Source organism: Mya arenaria, chromosome 7, assembly GCF_026914265.1.
Source record: "Mya arenaria isolate MELC-2E11 chromosome 7, ASM2691426v1".
Taxonomy (NCBI): domain Eukaryota; kingdom Metazoa; phylum Mollusca; class Bivalvia; order Myida; family Myidae; genus Mya; species Mya arenaria.
Window position 1 is genome coordinate 19,419,948 of NC_069128.1, and position 7,148 is coordinate 19,427,095.

Sequence of the window (7,148 nt, forward strand, 5' to 3'; positions counted from 1 at the left end):
TGCGTTTCTTGCATCCATGTCCAATGAATTGCTATTATAATAATTTAATAAATATTCATAACGTTAATTTTAAAGCAATTTCAAATATATTTTTTTTATTTGTTTCGTTTAATATTTATGTTTTTGAAAGATTTGTTAGATGACTCGCTATAACATGATAATTTTTAAAAAAATGCAAACTTTTAGCATTATCATTATTCTCTCTTGAGTAAAACAGATTCAAGGCATACATGCATACACTTAAACATATAAACCATTATTTTTGTCTGGTCACATATTAAATTTTAGAAAGTATAATTTCTCAGGTGACAAGCCAGATATGTCTTTACAAAAATAATATGATTCTACATGTAATTCCATTTTTTTTCGGTAGACCACCGCTTTGCGATCAAAATTATAACTCGGGAAATATACGCAATCTTTATATCCCGATTTGTGAAAATAACAAGTTTGTCCTTGTCTGTGAACAAGATGAGATTTTTAAGCATTCGTTAAGATTCATTGTTTCATCTCAAAGGTGAGATAAATATATCAATTAACAAAATGTTATTGTTTTCATTTCTACTTTTCAATAAGGAGACGATAATGATGATGATGATGATGATGATGAGATGATGATGATGATGATGATGATGATGATGATGATGATGATGATGATGAGATGATGATGATGATGATGATATGATGATGATGATGATGATGATGATGATGATGATGATGATGATGATGATGATGATGATGATGATGAAGAAAACTTTGGCCGGGATATGGTAGTACCTACCAAAATTCGTCGCTACCAAAGTACTGCGTATCTGAGATAAATTTACATTCTTGATATTTATAAACTGATTAAATATCATAGCTTACATATACAAACAATGCCAAGTAAAGCGTAATTCAACAGTGCACCTTTATCAAGCAATAATTTTAAAAGTTGATCTTACAGTACAGTAAAACAATCAAACGTCAAGATAAGAGCGAATCAAGTGGGTACGGATACATTTGATGTTGATATCATGATTGAAAGTCAAAATTCTAAACTCTTATGACTTTTTTGTTTACCAAAGTCTGCTTTAAGGTCTCCAGTGGTAATGTCACAAATTTTATTCACTTTTGCACGTATATATGTAAACCAAAACGATTGCTTATTTTGGTTAATAAAATGTGACTAAAAGTCTTGTTTTAATGATCAAACTTTCTAGATACGAATACGAATATATATTAGCTTTTCTCTTTTCTCAAGAGCTAAGTTACACAAAAGGTCGACATGTCTGCCCTAAAGTTATGAAGTAGTTCGTAGGTGGGCATAAATTTTCGTAAAGCAATAACTAACATTTGAAGGTGGGCGTCTGTTAATACCGTCTGCTAGATTTGGTACTGTATGCTTCTTTTAATATATTTGATGCAAAAATATACAGGAAAGTGATGATAACATGGATAAATAATCTATCACTTTCAAAATGAGCAGACAGACGAATAAAATTCACCCGGTGAGTGATGACGATGATGATGATGATGATTATTATTATGATGATGATGATGATGATGATGATGATGATGTTGGTGATGATGATGATGATGATGATGATGATGATGATGATGATGATGATGATGATGATGATGATGATGATGATGATGATGAAGTTGGTGGTTGTGGTAGTAGTGGTGGTGAAGATGATGATGATGATGATGATGATGATGATGATGATGATGATGATGATGATGATGATGATGATGATGATTTTATTGATGATGATGATTTTATTTCAGTCTGCTTCAAAACAACCACCGTCTTTGGCTGGAAACCGGAAGTCAACAGAGTACACGAACGATGCGTATCAGGCGTTTCCGGAAGAAGAGGAAGAACAATACAAGATTTCCGGAAGTGACGACAACTCTCACTACAGCGATGACTTTGAAAGTGACAGCGCCACTTCAACAAACGATAGTGCGTACCAGACGATCTCAACCTCAAAAGTGTCGTCTGCAAACGGTTCTGTGCTTAAACAGAGACGGAAGTCGACCAAGAAATTAAGGTAGGGTTTGTCTTTTTAACGTTCAATTCGAACCGCATGACTGTTTTCATATAATAAAATTACAATAAGAGTATTTTAAAAGGGAGTTGTTTTAATTTCCAGTTTTATGAAATAGTTATATTCCTGACACATTATGTGTAAAGCAGAAATTATCATTGTATTTGGACAATAAAGTCTATTGGCATTCTTGAGAGTGTAAAGTGACTTTTTTTTTTTTTTTTTTTTAAAGGGACACAAATAAATGGGACGTTTTTCGAGAAACATCTGCAGAAAACGTCACTGAAAGCGAATTGAACTTTTGGAAGACAGTGTTTCGGCTCACAAAAGTGTTATTTGCCATCATTTTGTTTGTGTTTGTTCTTGGGACGGCTGTTATTTCCAAAGGGACATTATTTCTCATCATTTCGAATATTTTCCCGCCAAATGAACTTCGGAACTCCTCGTTGAAGACCGTAGATGGGTACTTCCGATATAACACAACATGTACGTTATGATATTAAAATTGACTTAACTATGTCTTAAGAAGTTAAAACAAATGACCATTCCTTAAGTGAAAGCATGACTCAACATTGTAGTAAATATCTTTTTTTTTAAAATTGTTTACCTTTCACTGATTATAGGTCTCATGGATGTGCAAGCATGTTTAGATGACGTATTGCACAGAAAGTAGTACCATCTTCAGAATAACATTTTATTAACCATGAAAGCTTAGACATCTACTGTATAGTAAAATACATAGTTTATGTTGTGCAATACCTTTTCTACATGTGTCCCTGTGGTGCATAGACGCTTACAGGGGGTCTGCATTAGTTTGAATAATAATATGTGATGATAAACATATTTCATTTTTATAATATTGTAAGTTTTGGGTATTTTTTAATTGTGATACATGTATTTTCACATTTATCGAATTCTTACACTGTTGAAAACACACTTCTTGAGAACTTACTATAAATACAAAAGCACGTTTAAAATAGTAGAACTAATATAGCTGGTTTTAATCCCTTTTAACTTGTAAGTTGTACACATACTTTGATGACGTAGTTTTCAAAGTGTTGTCCACTAATACAACAAGTTGTGTATTTCAATCTCTCTGAATATTTCTGTATGTTTTACAGATACGGCGATAACCTACGTCTGGTCACTTGTACTGATCGTGGTGGCACCCTACGTGTTTACCGTACTGTCGTGTTTGTGGAAACTCATCTTTAAAAAAATCCGCCCCTTGGAGTTGAAACCACTCCTTCTGGTACGTACCGAACACTAGTTCTCAATCGGATAGCTCTCTGCGATTTTAATTTTAAGCCTAACATAGCGTATTTATTTGGCAAGGTGTAAATTTATTGGACTTTTTTATTTTAATCTTTAAAAACGTCGAAAAGAAGTTGCATATTAACAGGGTATCTCGGCCGTTTTGATTCGATACCGTAGCCGTACTTATTGAGCTGGAAAATATTGAACATTGGTATATGGTTCTTCATAAATGCCCTTATACATAATGCTATGTTGCAATATTATCGAAACTGTCGTTTATTAAGGCTAATGCGTAAATACCGATCGCCAGGTTGGGTAGGAAATAATTGTATCGCCCCCGTCAGGTGGGGTAGAATAATTGTGTCCGGAATGGTCGAGCTACCGCTGAGATTTGGATTATGTTTGATTTAATCGAATAATGTTTTGTCTTTTGAGAATACGTTGTAGTACACAAGTATTGTGCTGTATGTATAATATCGAACAGATATCCTCAAGGCATTGTGGATCTGATCTTTGAGGTCGGATGTCCCCGGTCTTATAAAGGGGACAGGTGCCTTTGCCTTTCAGCGGGGGGATTTCACGGCGTTTACCTTTTCAGGCTAATTCTTACGTCATTTTAGCTTTCAGGGGACATTTTGAGTCTTTAGCAGAATGCCACAGATTGTATTAAGGAGAAACATTTAACACACTATATTATTTTTTTGCCTCTGTCCAAATAGAAAAATTCCAACAAGAAGCGTCCTATGTGTCCGATTCCATAGGTAAGTAACTTCTTTATCCGTAAAAAAATGACCAAGCTAGATAAGGGATTAAAGGTTCGATGTTTTACAAACTATTGCAAACTGTATTTTACAGATGATGGTAGTAGAGACAACCCATTCGGCCGGTATGACCCTTTTCCTGTTTGGACTGCTGCCTAACCTTGACCCCGTTTCCGGATCCCTTTTCTGTATGAACATAGGACTACTTCCGGCCCTCCTGAATCTGTTTTACCCAGGTTAGTATATTTTTGACATCAATTCTGTAAATTTAATATCATTATAACTCTCTAAAAAGTTAAGATATGTAATTATTGATATTTTTAAATACGTCTTTACAAATTTAATTCAGCTTCATCGATAAAACCAGACGAAAATCCAACATGGCGACTGGTGCGGCGCGTACTTTCCATCGTTGCCTTGGTAACGAGTGCAACGTCTATTGCATTCTGGGCTGTTTACGTTTGGCGCGAAGACAGCGCGTGGCAACAAGATTATCCTGGTCTTCTTATTCTGTTTATTGTTTGTCCAGTATTCATTTCAATCTCTTGGTGGGAAAACTTTGTTCCGAAGGTTAGTTTTTCTCTCTTAGAATTCCTTTTTACACTTTTGTTCTTTTGACATATGCTGTTACTATTCATAGTAACACACGCAATAACTATTTAAAGTAACATACGCAATAACTGTTTATAGAAACAGTTGTTGCTACTATTTTTAGTATTATTGTTGTTACAAGGATTTTAACTAGCATATTTTATTAATTAAACATTGAATACCAGATATAATTTTGAAAGATATTCGTTTAATTTTGGTATAAGATCGAGAGCAGTAATTGTTGAGCCCAAAAATGATATATTGTCTAATCTTATTAAAATGTATGCTTAAAGTGACACTCTTATTTAAAATCAATACATTCACATGTATAACAAACATAATTTTTAAGTGATAAACCTTAAACTACTAACTTAATTATGCATTTACGGAAAATATTAATTACTGATAACAAGTTTATAACCGCGAAGTTAATAGCAGAAAGCGCACAAATATTAAAAGAATTTTTTTTCTTTCATCGTTTTCGATGAAATATGGGGTTTTAACAGTGAAATAAAAACAGTGAAAATATCAATTTGATATTTTCACTGCAAAATAAGGAGGGAATATATCATTTTTCAGAACTACTTTTAAATTCCTTTGTAGTTACTTGCCTTGATCAAGACAGAACATTTGACTTTTAACCAGTAAATGTTGGCAAAAAAAGTTTAAAAATTAAAGAAATGTTTTATAAATTTAAATAAATATATATTTGGAAATTAACAACTTACCGTTTATTACCGGTTATCTCGTTTTTCAAACATTTTCTTGATCTTTGAAGCTGAATGTTCGAACATTTGCTTTCATACCAAACAAATTACAGACAAAACAACTGTTCGAACATAAATATAATTTTATATCATCGTTCAAATGTATTTTGAACTGTTTGCCGTTGTAGTACGTAAAATGAGCTTCCCGGAAAATTCACACAACACACAATAATCCAATATTGTTTACCCCACCCACACCTCAAAATTTGTCAACAAACTAGCGTTGCATTCACTCTTTATCTGGAAAACAAACCTGTTTTCAAGCGAAACAGACTGGTCTCTGACAGTAAGATGACTGAATATTAATTTACTATGAAACTATGCAGTCTTAATCTAAGAAGAATGTTTAAAATCCAATGAGTATCCGCATCTGTTTTGCTTACACATTTGACCATCCAAATTTTCATTCATTAAATAGCGGCGTAGTAATTTGGTTATGTATTCATGCCCCACTTAAATAAAAGTGTTTTCACGATTTTTTCGGGACATATGTGCACTTATAAAACTTCTTTGATCACTGTTCCTAAAAGCTTTGTACTAAAAAACGAGCGAATATTAAACATTAAGAATGAATAGAAGAGAACTATTTCTCAACAAACCGGAAATAGAAAAGTTGACAGCTATAATTTTGCATGAGGGGCGCCCCACGGGTAACGCCTTAAAAACCACCCTTTTCAAAAAGGGGGTAATTAAGAAATAAATAAAAAACTAATAAAACTCCGAAAATAAGCATAAAAGAAACATAAAATCTGTTTATTTCAGTGTAAGATCGCTTCGCCACTCGTGAAAATATGTTTTTCTATGACCACTCGTGAAATAAAATACGATCTTACACTGAAATAAACAAATATCCTCTATTTTTTTTTATTTTATTGTTATTACAAATATTCCTTTTTAATGTTTTCTAAATTAAACTTGCATATTTTAAACTGAGAATATACATTTAGTATAAAAACTTATACCAGTTAAAGAATATAATTAGGAAATGGTTGCTTTTAAGGAAAATGTACAGTTTCATTTTAAATACTTCTGTATTAAACTACAACCTCAAATTGTTCCATGCAATGAAGAAAACATAAATATGTATATTTAATTTCCTAGGGTGATAAAGATTCAACTGGCCTCATTCGCCTGAAGCGCCAACTTCACAGCTGCAAGACAAAAGTTCACTTGATTGTAAACACGTGGAAAATTATCGTCACGGTTGGCATCGTCACTATCATGTTTAGCGTTGACTGCGCTGACGGAAATGGCTGCATCGAGACGCTCTACGACGTCACGCCAAACGCGACTCTCGCGTCAGGGACGTTCGGTCGCACGGAGCTTGTGATCAACGTAATTACGGGCACGTGCTCGCGGTACCTCCCACTCCTCGTGGCTGCTGTTAATATTGTTACAAGTTTTGTCTGCTACAAGTAAGTTTTAATTGGACCCGTTATTATATATATGTTTGCTTTTGGCTTGCCTGTTTTTTCCACGAAAACAACTTGAAATAGATCGTCGTCGTCGTCTTGGTCAACGTCGTGGGCGCTACTTTATAACCATTCAAGATGAAATTGAACCTTAGTATGCACATTAACATCAACACGGCGCACGTTTGTAAAAAATCCCATAGCTTTGTGAAGTAAGTGTTGAACTTTAACTCTTTGGCGATTGAATAAACGACATGTTAACAACAGACGAGCGATGACACCCGAGTCGACGCTCTGTTTTATGAATAACAGTTTAGTTCTTATTTA